We start from the raw sequence: 22,535 nt of genomic DNA on the forward strand, positions 1-22,535 counted from the left end.
GGCTGCTGCTTGTCTGTAACTGCAGCTGAAGTCGTTTGATCTCCTTGGGCATGTGGTTCCATTCTGCCCTCAGAAAAAGGTCTCTTAGCATGGTGGCATTAATTCCTCCCTTTCTATTCCCTTATGTTAAAATCAAGAGGAAAAAAAATCCAGATTTTATTGGCAGAGCATTCTGCTGGTGCTGGTGCCCCTTGTCACCAGTGGACTATATCCACACCCAGCTTCCAGCCCCTGAGCACAGGGGATGGCTGAGCACACACAGTGGATGTACTTGCCCAGGAGTCAGGCTTACAAGACCTTGAAAGTGTTGTTGGAACATTTGCTCTTAGTTCAGGGCAGTCACCCAAGTGCCCTGGGTTAGGAGATAGGTCTTTCCCAGCTCCTTCTGTGTCCTTCATGGAGAAAGGGAGAGGAAATGGCTTCAAGTTGTGCCAGGGGAGGCTTAGATTGGATGTTAGGAAAAATTTCATCTCTGAAAGGGTTGTCAGGCATTGGAACAGGCTGCCCAAGGAAGTGGTGGAGTCACCATCCCTGGAGGTTTTTAAAAGATGTGTAGATGATGTTCTCAGGGACCTGGTTTAGAGGTGGACTTGGCAGTGTTAGGTTAACAATTGGACTCAATGATCTTAAAGGTCTTTTCCAACCAAAATGATTCTATGATTCTATGATGACTCTGGATACTTCACAGCTTTAGGTATACTCTTGCTTTGAATTGTTCTCTGGAGAAGCCTTTCCTAAAGTACACGGTATTTATGGTATTAGCAACTGGAAACTATTCATAACAGGGGAGCCTAGTTTTTCTCCATTTCTGTAGGAATTCATACTGCAGATGCAGAACATTCAGTGCTGTGTTGAGTGTCAGTGCAGAGTTTTAACTTGGCTCCGTGGCCCTAAGAGCTTCTTTTTTCACCATGGAGACATGAATAGCAGGGAGGAGAGGATGGCTGGCTTTTCTTTTGGCAGGTTTTCTCTTCCTTGCTTTCTGTTTAAACCCATCTCCTAACTCTTTCTTGTCCCTTCCACTTGAAGAGATCTACTGGGCTTGACCTGTAATGAAGACTTGGGGTAAGCATACACTATGAAGTGGAGCATGGTGCAATGCCCCTTGCTATTTTGTGGCTGTCTGGAGGGGACATAGCTGCAAGCCCAGAGCCAAGCAGCTGGGCAAGCTCAACACTGTGCCTAGGTTTCCCAGCCCTGAAATCAGTAGGGTTAGGGGACTTCACACGCTGCTGACTTGGCTGCCAGTAGCTTGAAGATCTGTGCCAGCTGGCACAGTGTGTATGCACCCTTCGACTGTCCCTGCGTATACTCTTTTATCTAGCCTTTCTCATACAGATCCCCAGCAGTCCTTCCTTGCTCTTGCTCCAACATCATCCTTGATCTCCTCATTCTCTTTGCCCTACAGGCTGAGAAAGAGAAAAGAGCTGATGTTCTTGGCAGTTAGGGTGGATTAAAACTGGTGTGAGGATGGTGTCTCATTAAGACTGGAGAAGTGAAGATTAGTCATATCTTCCAATTTTATTTGGGCCGAACTATATTCATGTTCTTCCATGAGCAATTACTGTTGGTCACTAGATACTGATGTAAGAGTATCTGTCAGCTGAACAAACTTCATAAACTTTCACCCTGACATTAAAAATCGAGAAAAGTAACAAGGACATATATTTCTTAATAATCTGTAAAATTTCCTGAATGTGGAGGCAATTCTACGATTTTTATTGTTAAACAATTTTTGAGTGTCTGCCTTTAAATGCAGCTTTACCATTAGACTGAGACTTACAAATGGAGAAAAGACTAAAAAACCCAGAAACTGAAATGAAACTTTATATATAAAATTCATGATTGCAACCACTCATACACTCGGGAAGCCACATACTGTTCTGCTAAAAACAAGGGTATATCTTACCATGCTGTAACAATTTGCAAGTTAATTCCCCCCAGGTGCATGTTTAAATGTTCTGCACAAGCCACAAGATGTCAGTCTGACTACATGAAAATTCAGCCACAGTCCTGCACACTGATTCATGCTGTGCAATTTTTAATATATCTGGTAACATAATATCTTCATTTACCTGTACAATTTGTCCTGTACTTTTTCCTTTATAGGCATAAATCTCCTTTCTCTTTGCAGCAACTCCTTCACATAGGGCAATATATTGAAAACAAAAAACAACATCAGGGAGTATAATTTAATGCTTAAAAAATATTTTTAATATTGACATGTCCTTGATCTTTAAGTTTTGGCTACTGTTTTGCTATGCTAACACTTGCAAGGACACATACAGGCAGAAGGGAATAGTTGTACTATTACATACCATAGAAGCAGTTTGTACAGTAAGAGCATTATGTATTAGACAAGTCATGGCTCACTTTCTCTCTCTGTTTCCCTTATTTGATCCCTGTGATATAGTTCAAATTTCTACATGCATTCCCTAAGACCTTTGCTCCAGCAAATAAACGTGTATTAGTTTTTTAATGTGTGTTGTTAGTATCTGAGAAACTGCAGGTGCTCAGTTCAGAATGCCCAACCCCAGTTTTGGAATCCTTCTTGCTGATTTCCTCAATGTGATGGTTCTTCTGGCCACATGTCTGTGTGACCTATGCCTCGAGCTCAACCCCTGCCCCTTAAGAGACTCCTGGGCCTAATACTAAGCACTGTGGTTAGACCAGGCTCTGGAAGAAGGAATTGGCTCTTAAGATAAAGCTAACCAAGTGGCTATTCCCCCTCTGCATCATGACAGGTGTAGCTACAAGTCTCTGGAAGGCAGGATCTGGCCCCTGAGCTGTTAGTGAGACAGTGCTAAATCTTTCAAAACATGACAATGACCCTGCGTAAGTTTCTTGAGATTATGGTGCTTCTCAGGCTCATTCTTTATTTCAGATCAAAGCCTACCAAATCTGTATATTATACTAGCAATATTGAAAAAATTTACTTTGATAACTTGCTGTAGAGCAGGGGTTAGTGCCAGAAACGTGCCAAGGCAGCACATGGGTGGATTTTAAACACCAAGCAGCTGGGCAGAGGCAGGGCCAGGAGCTTGGTGCTGTGGCAGCTCAAGAAAGGCATCCGTGAAGAACAGCAGCTCCTGGCTCCTTACACTGCCAGCTTCTGAACACAGTGACAGCTGAGGGCTGCTGCCTTACACAGAGGTGAGATACTATTGATAACATCATAGAACCGTGGAATCATAGAATGTCCTGAGTTGGAAGGGACGCACAAGGATCGTCGAGTTCAACTCCTGTCCCTACACAGGACAACCCCACAGTTCACACCATGTGTCTGAGGGTGTTGTCCAGTCTCTTCTTGAATACTCATAGCCAGTATCCCCCTGGATCCCACTGAGCTCCCAGCAACATGCTTTATCTCTGATTTGGGAAAGGATAGCCTGCTCAGACAGCCCTATCCCCCACCAGCTCTATGTTCCCAGTCCTGCACTCTCTGCCTTCCATTTCCTCAAGAGCAGCAGTCTGCTTTTGCAGTGTGCACGTACACCATGATCAGTACCCAATGACTGGTGTGTCACCTCCCAGCAACAGAAGATTAAGATCTGCAAAACCAATGTCAAGGCACCCATTAGTCACTCAGCTTCTAGCAGGTCTGACTTACACTTGTTATATCAGGTCTTAGAGAAGTTATGGTTAATGGTGCAGCTGGGCTGCTCCCTTCCAGGCATATTTGCTGTTCTGAGGTGCCTTATTTGCTCTTTGACAGCCAGTGGATATTCTCAGTTTATCTTATTACTATAAAACAGTCAATTCTTTCCAAACCATTTTTCCATGCCTATTTTCTCTTCTTAATCCAGGACCTTTTTCTTTGCCTGGGAAAATATCATTATGATTATCCTACAGCATTCTTGGTCTAGCAGTGATGCCATCTCTGCAAACAGTGTGCTGATTCTTTGCTTTACAATCATCAACAAAGATATAAATGCATTCCAAAAGAGCCTAAGGGACCCGCCATATGAACTAGTTACCACAGCTTAAAAAATGACTGCATTTCAGAGGAGATGGCATAGCATGGCCAGGAGGTATTGCCTGGAGCACACCTGAGTTAAACTATTTATAAAGTAAAAATTTGTTTTAACAAGCCCTAAGGGGTAGTTGTTTCCCCTCTCAGACTGGTGGAAGCCTCATGGAGGATCACAGACAGCTGTGGTTGCTCACCACTTGTGTGTGTAGCTGGCAAAGTCACTGTACCTTGTTACATCCAGCCACGTGCCAGTGCCCTGATGCGTAACAGCCCAGTGTTATTTTAGCTCATCTGCTCCTGTAATGTGAGCAGAGACACAGACATTTCCACTGTAAGAGCATATTATAGCATTCTTTTAGAGTCCAGGCAGCTTTTGCATACAGCGAAAGATATTTATATTTCTCTGGCTATAGATATTAGGGGATAGGATAAATTCTATTAAAACTCATTTTTTATGCTATAACTATAATTACAGAAATTAGAAATTATTTCCATATGCAGCCAAGACATCCCGTGTGACTTCTAAAACACTTTTGTTTATCAGTGTCTTAAAAACTTTCTGGGTTATTAAATATATTGCACTTTGGGTCTGACATTCAACTTCAATTAACAAAGACAGCAGAGAAGTGAGATAAAACAGAAATTAAAAAAAAAAAAAGCCTGGAAAAAGAACAAAATCATCTTGAAAAAGAGGAATATTTTGATTATTTTAATATAATAGTATTTGTGGAAAAAAACATCTGCCTGCCACTGAGCACTCCTGATGTTTACAGGGACCATGCCCTTGCTAAGGTCGATGTGAGCCTGAAGATTTTGAAATCTGTTACCAGGAGGCTGCAGATGGCAGTGCAGGACTGTGGATGGCTGGATGTGAAACCATCTCAGATACTGCTCAGTTTTGATCCAGTTTGCCGTTTTGTAGCTAAGTTATTCACTCTTCGTTGTTTATGATGAAACTTTGTGCTATAATCAAGGCTTGCTGTTGTTGTGTGCTCACTTTGCTGGCTGGTTTGCAGGTAATATTCCCTCACATGACAGTCCTCCTTCTAAGCCTAGTCCAGCAAGTGTAACAAATGATAACAGCTGAAAAGAGTGGTATGCTTTAGTAGCGGATGTAAAGAGGAATTTACATTTTTTAATTAGCCTGTTGTGATATAATTGATCTATACATTAATGTTGCTGATGATTTCCACTCAGTTTATGTGGGGCTAATATACCATTGCTTTAACAGGACATGGTGGGAGACTTTGAAGAAAAGAGGTCAGGTATATTCCCAGGCTCTGGCAAACCTCTAGGTTTCCTCCTAAAACCCTTCTGATATATGGCTTAGCTGTTCAGAAGCTAAGTAATTTCTTACAAGAATGACCAAAACCAAATCTAGGCCCTGATCTTGCAGACATGTTTTAGTAGTCTGACTTCAGACACTGCGTAGGATTAGTCACATGCAGAAAATATTTACGGAACTTATGCCTATGATGAAATAAAAAAAAACAGAAGGCCCTACTTCCAAATAATAAAATAAGATGCATAACATTTTTGCTACCTAGAATAAATTAATTATAGAATTATAGTCAGTTTGGGATTTAAGAGACCTGGATTTATATTCCAGTTCTTTCACAGACTTCTTTCTGTTACCTTTGAGCAGGGCAGTTCACTTGGGCTGTAACAGAGAGCAAGGCTCTTGGAGAGAGGCTTCAGTAGCTGCAGAAGTCTTACAATACTTATTATTTGTTTCTAACGAGACTGGCAACAAGAGGTAAATTCACTTGCTGTCCAAGAATCTGTGTGTATAATTTATGATCTTTTGCCACTGCAAGCAGGGAGAGAGATAGTAGGTGCAATGTTTGACATCAAGGCATAAGAATCTACAAGGGAGAATCCATGCACCCTATGAAAGATTTTGTGTGTGTGTGTGTGTGTGTGTCCCTCGGCCAGCACAGTTACATCATTAGTGCCGGGTGCTCTCCATTTCCCAAGATGCTCACTGAGAGTGCTTGGGAAGACCAGAAACACAGTGTGCTGAGCCAAGTGTTTGACTATGCCTCCACCTACAAGAAACCACAGTTTGTGACTGTAAATGGTGCTCGGAGAAGCCTCACTTTTGCTGGGCTGGAAGACTTTTGGGAAGCGAGAGCCAGTACTGTGTGGTTTGGAAGAGACTCTTCGGAGATCAGCAGCAGATCAGTAGATTCTCTCCATCGCCTCTTACTGTTACGAGTAGAAGGACAGACAATACCCTGGGGTTTAGGAGAGATGGGTTTATGTCCTTCACTCTTTCATGTTATCCTCTGTGACCCTAATGCACAGGGCTAGGGCTTGGGCGAAGCTCCAAGAGCCAGGGCATGCAGAGAACAGGGGAGGAAGATAAAGCCCTCTGCGGATCAGGTTTGCTGCAGGTGTTGCAGTGGTGGCTTCACCCACAGATCTCAAAGAGGTTTCTTGGTAGACCTCTGTGCAGGTGAAGCAGGCAGGGCAGAGGCTGGGAATGATGTACCCCTCTGCTGCAGGTGGTCTCTGCTTTGCTCAGTCTGGACCTGGTGCTGCTGGTAGTTGTGCCCAGTGAGACAGGTCCCTCCCAATAGCCATGCCTCCTGACACAGCCCATTGTCCCCTCCATCAGCAGTTACCATCACCTCCGCTCTGCCAGGATAACCAGCCTCTGAGTTGATTTCCTTCATCTCCAGCACTATGAACAACAAGTCTTTGCTAGCACTTACTGTTTTTCGTGAACTCTGTGAGGGGGAGGTTACACATGCAGTTATTCTGGCAGACCTGAGCGGGTGTCAGCTTTTGGCAAGGGGAGGAGGAGAGCAGCTGGGGACAGGAGCATGGCTACAGCCATGGCAGGAGGTGTGGAAAAAGCCTCAGGCCAACTTGTCACAAGCATGAGGCACCTAACAACTGTTTCTGTTGGAGTCTTAGTGGGTCCAGGGCTTAATTTCCTCCTGCCTCAGCTTCCTGTCAGTAAAGTGGAGCTGAAGGTGTCTCCTTGCCTCACCCAGTGGTGGCTGATGGTGTTACTGAAGCAGTCAAATGACATATACATGTACCCTTAGACTGGAAACAGGTTGAAATTAGTGCCTGTTTGGTTATTTAAATCTAATTCAGAAGCCAAGTTAGAGTTACACTCAGTGCTGGGATAGTGCTGGACAGCCTGCGCTGTGGGTGGATCACAGATGTGCCTTTAAACTCACCCTGATCCATATGCGAGATAACAGAGAGAAGAAAAATGTTTGGGTAGACAGAGTAGAGAATGCAAATATTAACACCGACATCTGAAAAAATGCCTGCTTGTGAGAAGATCCAAACTTCAAGTCTGTGAGCGCAAAGTCCTCTGTTTATTCACAGAGCAGGTCCTGCAGTCAAACAAGCTTCTCATGTTTCCTCATCAATGTGCCATCACTTTGTCCTTCAGGGACCACCACTGAGTGATGCCTAATCGGTGCCTGGCATGTGGCCACAATTCACAGCATAAAGACTTCAAACAGCTACCAGATTGCTTTGGATTACTACTGGTCATACCTAGACTCAGACCAGTAACTGGGAGGGTTAAAAAGATCATGTTTTCCTTCTCGCTATTCAGGCAATTCAGTCTCCCAGGGCTGCAATTTTAAAGGCTGGAAAAAGAAGTAAATGAGCTTTGAATCTTTGCACAGTGCCAGTTTTCTATAGTGAGGAAACAACACCTTCTAAATTACACCTGTACAGTGGCGTGATGTCTTGAGGCTTTCACAGGTTGGAAAACACATGTACAGCCATGCTTACAGACTTACACAGGATAAACTTTTGTGTATGTGTGGGTTTTTGTTTGTTTGTTTGTTTGTTTGTTTTTCTTTAAGAAACAGCTCATGAAAGTGTCGTTGGCAATGTCTCTTTATGTAGGAGAGAGTTTATGGTAAAGATATACAGATGGGATTAGGAAAATGATCTTATATTTAAACTATGTAGTACATTAAATAAATAGGTGAGGTAGAAGCAGATTGTCCAAGCGATAAAGCACACCAAGAAAAATCTGTACTGATTATGAGTTGTGGAGGCCTTTATCTTGAACACTGCTAGCTCATTATAATTATCAACTGAAACTGAAAAGAAGCTATGAGGTGTGCTCCAGTCATTTGATGTACAGTGATCTCTTCCCTCTGCCAGTATAGATTTGAACTGAACACTTTTCCAGTTCCACCCATCTCTTGGAAAACTTGGAGTATTGAAAACTACACTTCATTAAAACACCTCACCTAATCTTTGGAAGGGCACATGGGTGAGAGTCTTCAGTGTGGTTTAACTAGTGACCTGTTCATTTTTCCCAAAGCACTTTTTCTTTCTTGTGCCAGAAAGCTGCTTCATTTTCTATCACTGATAATTTAATTATGATATATTAAGATTCACCTTTCTTGAACTATTGTCTGTGAGTTCCAGTTGTAAAAAACAGTATATTCACACCACAATCACACAAAATTTCACAATCTTAATTTCCTTTTTGAAGACTGGAGCTATCCTGCTAATTTAATAGTATTAAAGACATCCCCAGACAATTAAAACCAGCAACAATAAGAAGTGCAAGTACACAATTACATTAAGCTGGAATAAAGTTCTGATGCTTATACAACTGAACTACCACAGATAACCAGCTAACAGCTGCCATCCTCTTTGGCTCAGTTCTTACAAACTTAGTTCAGCTTTCCTTTTGCCCCTCTTCAGCCACCACATTGCTCACTGATGTTTGTAGTGCCTAGTAGTATGGGCATCCACAGAGAGGCACAGGCTGCTCTTTTGCACATATATAAGGGTATACAGTACGTGGGAGTCCTAAGCATGCACTTATGGGTGAAAAAGTGGAGTATATAATACTACATGCTTTAGCTTTGAATGTCCTGGATGCTATGAGATATTCTACATCTGAATCATAACATGAAATACTTTGTTATTTTGTTCAGAGCATGTTTTTCAGTTGTGAGTACAATAAGCTTAATTTCATAATGACACAGGAACAGTGGATTAAAATTATCCAGTGTTAACCAAGCTCTCTCTTACTCCAAACTTCCTTATTAAATTTTGTGCAAAGTTTTAAACAGATTTTTTAGTTAACAGTAAAAAATTAGGATCTTCAAGAACAAATTCCACCTGGAGCTGTAAATTAAAAACCTGTCTGAGAACTTTATGAAGAGAAGCCGAAGTAGAAATGATAAAGAGAACTCATGGCCATTAAAAACTAACACTGAAATGTCACAAATAGTGGCCACTTGCCTATGACCCCTCTAAATGCATTTTTGAATGCACTGCCACCTGTGGAGTCATCTCTAGATATCAGTATAATTCAAAATTAGCATGCTACGTGGGCTGTCATCTCTTGTACAGCTTTGTTTTTGGCATTCCTGTGCTGGAGCGGCAAGCAGGCAAGGGGTGTGTGGTGCTCCTGTGGTGCGTGCCTGAAGATTGGTGGTTCTGGGAGGAGGGCCTGAGGGGTCTTCATTTCTGTTCTGTTGTCAATGGCTTCATGTACCTGTGACATAAAATCAATGATGCTGCATCTGTGTCTGTCTGTGTGGAAGCCTCTGACGCCTTGGGCTCTCTGACCTGATACATCTCCACAGGACATTTGAAGAGTAAATCATCGGTAGAAATCAATGTAGCCTTTATGGTGGAGTCAGTGTTGTTTTCTTGTACAGATGGCAGAAACATTTGTTATAAATGAGGGTGTGGGAACAGCTGCTCTGGGCCAGATCATTTGGTCAGTGGTCATTAGTGGATGCATAAGGAAGAATGAGGACAGGTAAGTATGCAGCAGTGCTTTTAAAATACTCTTCAGCCTTCTCCCCTGACTTAGCATCTCTTTTTCTATGTTACTGTTTTTACCCATGCCCATATCTATTGCCATTCAGAACCTCCTTTCCCATGCCAACCTGTGTCGAAGGGAGAGGTCTCTGCAGGTGGCCGCCATTTCTTTTACTCAGGGAAAGAGGAATAAAGGTACACATAATATTTTTCAGTCTGACATTTTCGGGATGAAAAAGTACTTTACTTTGGAAGTTCGCGAGAGTGGGTTTTTTAATTTTCTTTTTTTAATTCCTCCTCCCCCCCCCCTTTTTTTTTTCCTCTCTTTCCTCAAAAGGCCAAACACTCAGATCCAAATAAACCCCAAAATCAATATTGGAAAATTTTTCTTCCCAGAATTTTCATGACAAATATTTTTGGCTAATTTTTGCCAGTTCTTGTAGGGATTTCTCTGTGCATCTTTCCGATCCTCTCAAAGTGCAGGCTCAGGTCCCCAGGCTCAGGGCTTCCATATTTGTGGCAGCATGATGCTTCCCAGTTTGCTTGCATCTCTCCATGCACAGGCTGTGTTCATCTTGCCTAATAGTGAATCCCGGGTAGTGCTGGAGAAGACAACTAACTGTCTTATGTCTCCTGACCCCACTTCTATAACTGTGTGCATCATAGTCTCGCATCTTAAACCTCTTGCATGGGTCAGCATTCGTTTCCTAGAGAAAGCTGTGGCTGCCAGCTGAACCCAGCAGGATCATTTCATTTCAAATCACTCCTTTGGATGGAGGTGCAGGCAGTGACTGTCAGGGAAGCAATAAGTCCTATAAGCTTTAAGCTATGCTTTTAAGCTATAAGACATAACAGATCTGTTTTAGGAGCATAATACTATACTTATAATTGTGTTCTTCGTGAAAAATCACTCCAAATTTAGTCTGATAAGGTAAAAAGACATCCTGAAAAAACTGAGAGATTTTGGGGTAGAGTAATTAGATGACATCTGATCTTTAGATATATTGCAGCAAAATTTCTTAACAAAAGCAACTCTTGTTAGCCAAGCACAGAAGAACAACAACAATACAAAAAGAAAAAACCCAGCAACCTGCATGTGATTTAAATACAGCTGAATAGTGTAATGGTCAGAATAAATTAGCCAGCAAAAATGAAAAGCTCATGTTGCCTAAGAGATGATAAAACAGATTTGATGGTGTTCATTACTTGCTTTTGGAGCTGCACGACCAGTATGGTAATGCATCATGCCTTTTATGTATTTCTGAGGCAGCCGTTAAGTTGGTTGAATTGTTCTTTCATGTACTCTCTCATTTGTATTTCATGTTAACTTCAAATAAATGAATTAAAAAGTGGCAATATTAAGTAGAAGAGCAGCGGACTGCACTTCGAGCCAGTTCAACAGTAAGAACTGCACAGTTGTTTTTATCTGGAAGTGCTCCCAAGCTAGCAAGACTTGTGGAGGGACTTCTCAGCTGCACTGCCTGGCTTGAATCAGCAATAGCACAAGATTTCTGGATTATTGCACCATGCTATGCAGTATGGACACTTTACCTGCGCTTTTAGCCTGTGCTTCAACATGGGCTAAGTCACATTGGGTTTCTCCAGAGCTGGATGAGCAGAACAGGAGCCACTGACTGCTGCAACGACAAGTCCAGGCCCATCCCAGCCAACCCGTGCAGCAGACCCAGCTATTTCTCCCTCCCTGAGCAGATGGAGATGGTGATCTGCTTTGATCTCAGGAGCTCAGGTTTGGAAGGAGCTGAATAAATCATGTGCATAACAATTAATGGTCCTATTTTACCAGCTTCTTTGTCCTCTTCAGAGCTGCTGTGACATGTGGAGATCTGGCTCTGTGAAAGTGAGGAGGGCATGTGCTGCTCCTGACACCCTGCAAGGTAGAAACAGTCACATCCTGGAAACACAACTCCTGAGGCCGTGATCTCATGGCAGGACCACATCCTCCCTGAAAGGTAGGGGAATCCTGGTAAAATGAAGAGCAGAACATTTCCTTTATGCTGTCCTTTCTGTTGGCTTCTTGTTCACATCAGCATGTGGAGACCCAGCCTCAGGGGGACATAGAAGTGCAAATTGACCCCAGAGGGACCAGTGTTCATTCCTTTGGGGACTTACCGGCACAAAAAGCCAGTTCCCAGCAGGGTAGTGGGAATAGCTGTGCAGAACAAGGCAGAGGGTCTTTTGGGTTGCCAGAGTAATCGTTTGTGGACAACAGAGCAGCTTTAAAGAGTGGAGAAAATTGCTTGGTGCAGAGAGGGAAATGTATGATTTGTGACGCGTACTTCTCTGATGCTTTCTGCAGGTCCATTCTGAGGTTGCTCATACTAATTGTAGGAATGTGGAGTTTGCTATGGATGAAGTTGTGTGTGGTAATGAACCTCCGGAGGCCAATTTTCTTTCAGATGCATGAACTGTAGGTAAGCCATTTTAAATTCCTATTATGGGATGTGGGGGCCATTAGCAACCCAGTTAAGTAAAGAAAAGTTCCCTCATTTCTGAAATGCCCATTCTGAAATAACTGTGATTGCGGAGCATACAAACTTAGTGGGATCCTGGGAGTGCATTAAATGCTTAACTTACAGTTGATTTGGTCATTTAGCAGAGTGACAGTAGGCTTGGTTGTTTTCTTTTTAATTTTATATGTTTCCTTTTCACATAAATGGCCAGCAAAAAATACTTCTGATAAGAAAGTGAGCATCATACACTCAATCATGCTGACTTTCAGCTTCTTGGTTAAAAAAAAAAAAAGAAAAAGAAAAAAAGACATTTGCTGACATCTTGCATTGCCATATGACTGTTTTCAATGTTTTCCATGACTTTTTTCCTGGACCTCGTTTGTTTTTAAGTGATGTATTTCCTAGCCAGGAATTTTAGCTGTGCTCTCCATCCAGTCAAGCGATGCAGTGTGAGATTCCGTCAGAGCGGCTTGAGCTTTCAGAGAGCTTCTTGGCTGATGTGCAGTTTAGGCACATATGGAGAAGATATCAGCTGGAGAGATTGTACAGGCCTTCGAATTTTTTTTCACTGAAGACCTGTTTGAAAACTGCCATCAATTTTGTTTTTAAATGTCTTTATGGAAATGGTCTAAATCCTCTACATGTTGATTCAGTTTGCTTTCTGAGACCACAGCAGATCATTTACTGGTTAGTTACACTCTCTCAAATTGTGAAACCCGTAAAGAGGCAGTAAGACCTGGAAATCTAATTATTTGTTGCTTACAGCTTCCAAGGGTGAAACCTTGCTCTCAGGTCCTTACCGCATACTGTTGATTTTAATTTTATATATATATATATATATATATTTATATATATATATATATATATTTTTTTTTTTTTTTTTTGTCGAGAACCTACGTGGCTTGATTTGGACAGTTTTATCAGGGGGTTATAGAATTGCTTATTTTGGAAAAGACCTTTAAGATCATCAAGTCCAACCATTACCTACTACTGTCAAGTCCAGAGCTAAACCATGTCCCTGTGCACCACATCTATGTGCCTTTTAAATACCTAAGGGGATGGTGACTCAACCACTTCCCTGGGTAACCTGTTCCAATGCCTGACAACCCTTTCCGTGAAGATGCTGTCAAGTGCTTCTTTGTGTCAAGAAGATATGAAGGAACTCCTTCTGTCTTGCAGCAACATCCTGCTGCTCACTAGGACTGGGCACCCAAGACATGAAAGTGGTAGAATTTGCTGGTTGGTGGATATTTTTGCTCTGCGTTTCAGTCACTCTCCCATGCTGGAAGAGCACCTCTGGAGCATGGTCATATTGCACATAGGCACAGCGGTGATTTGCATTGTGGGACCTAAGTAGACAGAGGAAATTGTGTATTTTTCATGACGATGGTCATATCTTTTAACTCAGCAATTAGCCCCTACCAAGATGAAGTATAGATTCCTATCAGGCTAAAGATGTCACACCATGCATTTAACAATATATCTTTGGGACATACTCTGATGTCAGCAGGAAACATACCGGCAAAACATTTATATAACTTGCTCTCATCAAACTGTTAACACAAGGTTATAAAGTCAGCCTCCAATTAATTTCACACTTTACTACCAGTTACTGCATAAATATAAGATAGACAGTGATGAGATCTGGGCAGGAAAATTCTTCCAAATAATTGATTTTCTGGATATGCACAAGCAAATGGCTCAGATACTGTTAGTGTTTTGTCCAGGGAGTCAACACTGTTTTTGTAAAGAGTTCTCACAGGTTTGATCCAGCATAATTCAATTAGCAGGTATCTTGCAATTTGAAATTAAACTAACTAGAATCCATCTAATTGGAAGAATTACTGAGTGTTCTGATAAAGAATTTGATCTTCTTTCTCCTAATAAAGCTTTATTATCCCAGTGTTGGGATTATCCCAGCTAAACACCACACACAGCTGCTTGCTCACTTCCCATCCCCGCCGAGGGATGAGGGAGAGAATTGGAAAAAAAGTTAAAACTTGTGGGTTAAGATAGAGACAGAAAGGGAAATATAATAATAATAATAATAATAATAGATTATTATTATTATGACAAAAGAATGTATAAAACAAGTGATGCACAATGCAATTGCTCACCACACACTGACTGATACCTAGCCAGTTCCCGAGCAGCAGCCCCCAGGCTGACTTTCTCCCTTTATATGTGGAACATGACATCATATGATGTGGAATATGCCTTTGTTCAGTTTGGGTCAGTTGTCCCTGCCGTGTCCCTTCACAGCTTCTTGTGCACCCCCAGTCCTCCACTGCCGACAGGGCATTATGAGAAGCTGAAAAGTCCTTGACTTAGTGTAAGCACTGCTTGGCAACAACAAAAACATCAGTATGTTATCAACATTATTCTCATAGTAAATCCAAAAACATAGCACTATACCAGCTACTAGGAAGAAAATTATCTCTGTCCCAGGAAACCCTCTGAAACCAGGACATCCAGCCAGCAAATATTTTTATTATCCATAAAAAGAAAGTATCCCGATGCAAAATAATAATTTCCTAAGCATGGTGGATGATGATGATAGCACAGATATTAAGTAGGAGTCTGAAGCTCTCTTTTAAACTATCTGAAATCACTCAGATAGATTTTTACATTGAGCCAGGGAGAATTTAAAAAACAATGTAAGAAGCTTGTTAAACTTGCTATGTATTTTACATCCACTTGGGGAACACTTTAATTCCAGTCCAAAAATGCTGAAAACACCTCACCCAGCAGTATGACTATTACCTGTTCCTTCTATTAAAAAATCCAGTCCCAGTATTAATTTATCAGCAGAACAAGATGTATAAAGATTTATGGATGAAATTCCTCCCTTGCAAGGAGCCAGAGCTAGCTCTAGGCACTACTTAAATATTGCTTTACCTTTGCTTTGCAAAATTCAGTGACTTTCAAATGGTGAATAGGGCTCTGATTTACCTTCTCCATATGGAAGATTTTCATGGTGGGTGAAAGAAAAGGGACATCTGTCTTTGGCATTGTTTTCCAGCTTAATGCATGCAAATCCAATCACCAGAAAGAAGGTTTAATCAAGAGAGAATTAAAACTAAGAAGAAATTGCCCACTCAATAAATTCAAAACCTATAACTGCCAACTGTTCAGGAAATATAAAATCAGGATTTCTCTTTTACTTTTCCTCTAGACTCATAGTCATTGACTGCCTGGAGATGGAAATATTCACCCATTGCTGTTTAAAGTTAAACGAATACCTGTTGATAATAAGAATGACAAGAGCATGCTTAATCCTTACTGAGACTTCAGAAGCATGCATCTGATCATTAACATGGTTTCTATCTCTGGAGCTAGCTGATTAAAGAACAGCATAAAGACAGAGAAAAGTGATGGAAGACTTCAGCAAAGTGATCAGGCAAATAATACATGTTCTTCTTATTATGTATAAATATATTTGTATACATAATCCTTATTTTACCCTTTACAGCTGAACTCTATTTTCTGTTGAGAACAGATTTAAATCTTTGGTTATTGTAATCAATAGATGTAATTGTGGAGATGCTTCCTTAGATGAGTAGAGAAACTGCATGAGAACCTGGTTTTACACTGTTAATAGTACATAAACACTCCAATAGTACATAAGCACTCCAACACAGGCATCTTTATACTGCTGTAGTGACTTGTGGTCCAGTACCTCATTGACCAGATGTCAGTCAAAAAGGAAGATTGCCTTAAATGTAAAATGGAATAACAGCAATAATTTCTAATATAAGGCACAGTAGAATCAGCGCCTTAGCCAGCTAATTAATTTTAACGTTTTATAAACAAGGCAAACAACAGCTTTAGGAATAGATTTGAAGAGTAATGGTGAGAGAGTTCATCATGTCTTTTCACACATTTTCAGCTTTGAAACCTTTTGCTCCTTACAAGTGTGAGAGAAAGCACGAAGCACTACTTTGAAACAATTTTTTCTTATGTTTCAGCTCCTTTGGTTCTTTCATTTGTGACTTGTGTTTGCATATGTTCTTGAGGTATATAGGTGAGTTTCTTGTCTTTATGTTAAAGAATAAATATTCTCCAATTTTTGAAGAAAAATCTACAGTGAAATGTAAACAGGAGTCTTCTGCTACTGCAAGACATGAGTAACTTCTCTTCAAGTAAATGGAAGTTATTTATATGCATGGCCTTGGGAGGTTTGCATAAGAAATAGATACACTTCAACACTATTATAGAGAATCCATAACAAAAATTACAGGGTACTATATTAAATATATGCAGGCACTTTAATTTATTGTAATTAGTATTTTCAACTATCTCTTGGAGGCATCTCTGGAAATATTATTGCTGAAGTGAAATGCAATTAAAGGTACAGAATATGAGAAATTAATATTTATATTCATTTGTATTGTGGAAAAACACAATTTGAAAGAACTTTGTTATCAAACAAGCCAGGACTGAAAATGAAGAGGAAGATTGCAGAATGAACAGCTGCACATAATGGTTGAGAGATGAGATCACCAGAGTAGCTAGGACTTAAGACATGTGGTTTGAATTAGGGGTACATACTTTCTAGGTGCTCAATGTATTTGAAAGAAGATGTCTCAAAAGCATATAAGAACAGCTCCAAGGAGAGGAATACCTTTATAGATCTTAGACTTCACTGTTCCGTTGCCATAATGTCCTTTCTTTTTTCCTCCTTCTGTAGTATACCAATGTGGAAATCAAACAACTATGTTTCCATAGGAGTATTGTTTCCATGATGAAAAAATTTAAACACTCTAGGTGTTAGGGACAACATGAGAATCTGAGCTGGATCTTAATGCATTGTAAGAGGTGATTACGATAATATTTGTTTATTCACAGATGCAATTATTGAAAAAAACTAAATGGGTGAGTTTTGAAACACAGTGGTTTAGATATTCAATACTATTTATGCATACAGGATTGTCAGACAACCAAGCCTCTGAAAGATAGTAGAAAAGGCAGCATATCTACTCTCATGTTGAAAAGGATAATATAATTCTATGGCTGTTTAAAATGATGTTTTTTAACTGCATACCCTACTGGAACAAGTACCATTTATAATACTGATATTTTTTAGTCCTCTGTGTGTTTGCACTCAGAAATACAGAGCATGGAGACTTCTTTGAATGCCAGGAAGTGTAATTTTACCAGTTGTAAGTTGAATACGAAAGGACAAAATATTATTCTTCTTTGACCGGATTATTTGTTTGGATCAGAAAAAAATAGATTAATGCTAATGTGAGCTTAAAGGTCTAAAAGTAACTAGCTTACCTGCTGCTAACTAAGAGGAACCTTGTTTAATATAATTCCAAAGATTATTCTAACCTTTAGTGTCTGAAGCCTGTTCTGCAGGGAGCCAGCTTGGATATAGTTGTACCGCAGCCCTGAAACCTGAGTGTTTCGTGTTTTGGAAAGCAATGCCTGGGAGTGCCAGCCTGCTTGCACATTCAGCAGGACGCTTTCATTCAACCTACCTAAGTGTTCGGTTTGGTACCTGATTATGCATTGGCATAATGCTCAGGAATCTGGAAAAACTTGTTATGCTGGGTGCAGTGTTGCAGGAAGACACCAGTATGGGGTTGCACTGTGCCACATCTGCACTGAGAAGCCTTCCTGGACCTGGAAATCACTAGGAATATAATACAGACATCCAAACAAGATCTGCAAGATCCACTCAGGATCTCAAAGCTAATATTTTCATTGTTTGAGATAGTTTTGGCCTCTGTTTACATTGCGTAATGGGCTATAATGTCAGGGTTGCATGAACTCAAGTGTTTTCCTTGGAATTGGTGAGGATTTCGTGAGGCCTATGGATTTCATTTAAATATATACATATCTTTTAGATGTGTTACTGCAGAGAAATTCAGCCCTTGGTGTCTCAGCTTTGCAGCCCCTGAGAAATTCCAGTCTGCCAAGGGTGTTTGTTTAATGGTAGCACAACACTCAGTGTCAATTGGGATTTAAATTATGCCCTAGGGATGCTCACTAGCTGGCCACATACTTCTGTTATGTTCATAACACAAATACAGTCGATTTCAATGAAGGCACAATGTGCCCATGACAGTCTGCTCTTATATGCTTAGACTGAAAAAAAATTGATTTCCATCACAAGAACATGAGAAAGAGCACTATTATATAGCTCTAGCAGTGTTTCCACAGATAATACCACTGTTCTTTCTTCTGTCATGTTACAAAAATAACTTTTTCTCATTCAGTGTTGCTTCTTATGGTATAAGATCTTATAGAAGTCATTACAGTGCATGCTTCCTGTTTGATTCTATAAATCTCCACTGAGAACATTTTAACATTGCTTGAAAAAAAGACAATGCATTTATTTATTAATTTAGTTTTGCAGAAGGAGATAAACATCCCTCAACTATTGAAAGTCTGTGAAACAATTTCAGAAAGAAGTAAAAACCACCTCCCCAGATAAAACAACTGTAATGTACTAGGACATCTTTGATTGTCATGAAATATTTGGTGATCTAGGGAATATTTTGACAGCTTTAACACTGAGCTGATTTTTGTTTTCAATAATATTATTATTATTATGTGTCCAAATGAAAAGAAAGTATAGCAGAACATCAAGTGCACAGGAAAGGTGTATGTGCATATATAACCTACCAGACCTTGTGCATCACAGGCCCTGTGAAAGAGAGAGTACTAGACCAACAGGTGAGATGTGCCAACTCTCCTGGTCAGGTCAGTGGTGCAATAAGTCTCAAACTGCTGATTATTTTTTGAAGAAGAAGTTGCTTAATAGGCCATACTGAGTTGCCAGAGATGCAAAGCCTTCTCTCAGATGAGAAACTAGTTGAACATTTGATACTTTCCATATTATAGTGGAACAGAGACATGATTACTGGAAACGTCAGCTGGACTTGGTCAGAAGTGTCTTTTTGCTAAATCTTTGCTCTAACTGTGTGCTCTATTTAGGAAAGGGATTTAATGTCTCTTTTCATTGGTGCCCAGTGACAGGACCAGAGGTAATGGGCACAAACTGAAACACATGAGGCTCCTGAGCATCAGGAAACACTTTTTTACTGTGAGGGTGACCAAGCACTGGCACAGTTTGCCCAGGGAGATTGTGGAGTCTCCATTCCCTGAGGTATTCATGAACTGTCTGGACATGATCCTGGGCTCTGCTTGAGCAGGGAGGTTGGATCAAATGAACACCAGAGGTGCCTTCCAACCTCAACCCTTCTGTAACTTTGTGATTCTGTAATTCTCCATTTCTTTCTTTTTGCTGGTCTGTGCTGATCTCACAGGCTATTTGTTTGTGATGTTTGGATAACACTAACTGTATGCTTTTAAAATGATCTAGTGTAAAATAGTCAACATTGTCCCTGGGGTTTGTCACCCATTTAAGGTTTTTGGTATCTGTTTCAGACCAGAAATAATTTAGGTTGTACTGTTTTAATTTGCTTTGTTCAGTGTCACAAACGTGGCTAAGGTATACATAAGATAAAGACTTTGTAAAAGAATACCCAGGGAGAGCAGCAATGAGTGTCCATTATAGACCAGGCAACAGTGACTATGCATCCACGTGTGTAAGGAAGTCTCTCTAATAGACCCTCTATAACTGGAAATCTCTATAATAGGTGGAGATTAGGAGCTCAGAGAGGAGAGTGGAGCTGGCTCCATTCAGAAAATGTGCTTTCTTTCACTTCTTGCTAGGAAGATTGTTTCTGGACTCTAACACCACTAATTTCATGTGGCTGAAAAATATTGTTATGTCAAGACTATTCAGTGCACATAGGAAACAGAGGTACTCTGCATACCTCAAAGGAATGGTGTTGTTTGATTCTCAACCAACAAGACTGTGGGCTGTGAAGAGGTGGTCAAATTCTAAGTAAAATCTATCTGGTTCAGATGCAAAACATCCTTTACTTCAGCAATAAAACAAGACAAAGATTCAACTCCTCCTCCTCTTTACCTGTAGTGTGATATAGTTAAAGAATTTAGTTGATTTTTTTCTTTTTTTTAGAATGGAGTCCACAGCATGTGTGGTTTACACCTCCTTTTATTGTCTGTTGCTAAGGCAAATAGCACAACATATAAATGAATAGCAAGCCACACTTTTCAGAAGAAAGGATATATATTTACTTTCTGATCAAAAGAGTAGAAATTTGAAGTAAGCATCCTGGAACAATTAAAAACAGTGAGATACTACACAGTGACAACAAAGAGTAGAATTGCTGGTACCAAAGAAAAACAACCACAGCAACAGCTTGCAATGGAGTGTACTGAAATGCCTGTCAGCCGTGCCTAAGGCATACGATATCTTTGCTGCCAATGTCATATTTGTCAGACCCACATACCATTTTAGGGTTCATGAATGCACTGACTGCAGCTCTGGTAGAAACAATTTGTGTTAAGCTGTCACTGAATTTTCACAACGCATTTCTTCTGTTGGTTTGAAGAAACAGACAAGAAAGAATGTAAAGAAAAGGAGAAAAGGAGAAAGAGAGAGAAAAAAAGAGGGGCAAACAGGAAGTAAGAGAGAGAAGAAGGAAAAAAGCAAGAAAACAAGAAAGAGAGTAAGAAGTAAGAAGAAGAAAAAGACAATTCTCCCTCTCATCCACTAAGTGAATGAAGGGCTAACAAAAGGGTCATTCAGTTCTGTGCTGTAATACCTTATTTTAGTTCCTGATCTGAAATCCTTTGACGTCAATGAACTTCCATTGATTTTAATATGCTCCAGATCAAGCTTGTCATGTGGATCTCGGACTTACAGTCTGTGAATTAACATGAATCTGTGGACTAGATTTCCGGGACAAACAAATAACTTAAAAAAGTAATTAGACTGGTATTTTAACATTAGCAGGTTACAATACACAGATCCCTAAGCAGATGTGTAGCACAGAGTTTTTGAATGGTGTAGGTGTGGATAACAGTGTGTTTTCTGTTGGGGTTAACAGTATTTAGGTTAATGGAAAACATACTTGTCTTACAAAGTATTTCCACCAGAAATATTGGAGTCTGAACACAAATATTTTCCAGTTCTGAAAAACATGTGGAGCTGCAGTATTTTGCTTCCTTCACTTTTATGTATCTATCTATATAACTGAGTATATCCATGTCATTATTATATGTCTGTACAGTAGCTCAAAGTAGAGTGTATATATATATAAAAATGTAGACATAACTTATACATCTATAATAAATATCTCTAAAGCTCTACTGCCATGCATTATTCCAGAATTATGATTTCTTGATATATGTGCACTTTTGAAAGTTCAAAATTATTTATCAACAAGCTAGTATAACATTTTTTGCTGTGGTATCAACCAGTCTTTTAGTTCTAATTAACTGCTATATTCAAGTGTTGTACCTCTATGGACATGTGCAACAGTAATGTGCGCCAGTGGTTGGCAATATCCCAGTACCACTGAAATATCATGGCCTCAAGTAAGAAATACTGCTGAAGCTGTTAGGTACGGGTGCTTTCAGGACATTGTCTCCCCTTCCCTCAGCTGGCAAATACCCCTAGGGCCTGTGGGACAGTGGGACAGTGGGTCCCATCTTTAGGCTCTGGGACTGGATGAGCAACAGGTTGTACCTATGTAGGAATCTCATGGGAGAGGGGTCCCAGGCAGAGAAGGAAGAGCAGGGACCAGGATGCCCCATGCTGTCTTCATGCTGTCTCCATGTGAAGCCCTTAGGACAAACCCCGGGCTGCAGAAACATCTGGTCACCTGGCAGTGGAGGCAGCCGAAGAGAGAACGACTCTTCCCTTATGTACAGCTCCAGGACCTTCCTGACCACTTAGAAAGTTTAATAGTGTCAAATACTTGGTAGTTGGAAATGGTTCGAATAGCATCACCTGTTGGTAACATAAACTTGACTGAAGTAGTTGTTGTAGCAGAGAAATCAGATTAGTACCCTAAAATAATTGGTATGAACAGAAACTGCTAAGGAGTCTTGGAAGAACTATATGGCACCCAAATGAAAATAAAATATCCAGGAAGATCTGAAAATTCTGTACAGATCCCAACTGTCCTGGTTTTGTTAAAACAGGACCAGTTTCTCTTTTAGTGAATTTTCTTTCAGCTAAGTTCTTCTAAATGCACTTTTCTGAAGTTGGCTACCTATTTTGGTAGACACAGCAACGAATGCAAGGTTGCTGATAAGCATGCCCATCCCATAATTGAGAGGGGTGTATTTGCAAGGAGGGGGTGAACTGAATAGGTGACTAAAATTGACCAACTAAGTATTCCACCACATCCATGTCATACATCATATGAAAGTGGGAGATCACGAGGGTCTTGCTCTCTCTTCGACTATGGCCTCAGGTCGCAGGGATGGCA

Source organism: Streptopelia decaocto (assembly GCF_964273445.1).
Source record: "Streptopelia decaocto genome assembly, chromosome: 1".
NCBI lineage: Eukaryota > Metazoa > Chordata > Aves > Columbiformes > Columbidae > Streptopelia > Streptopelia decaocto.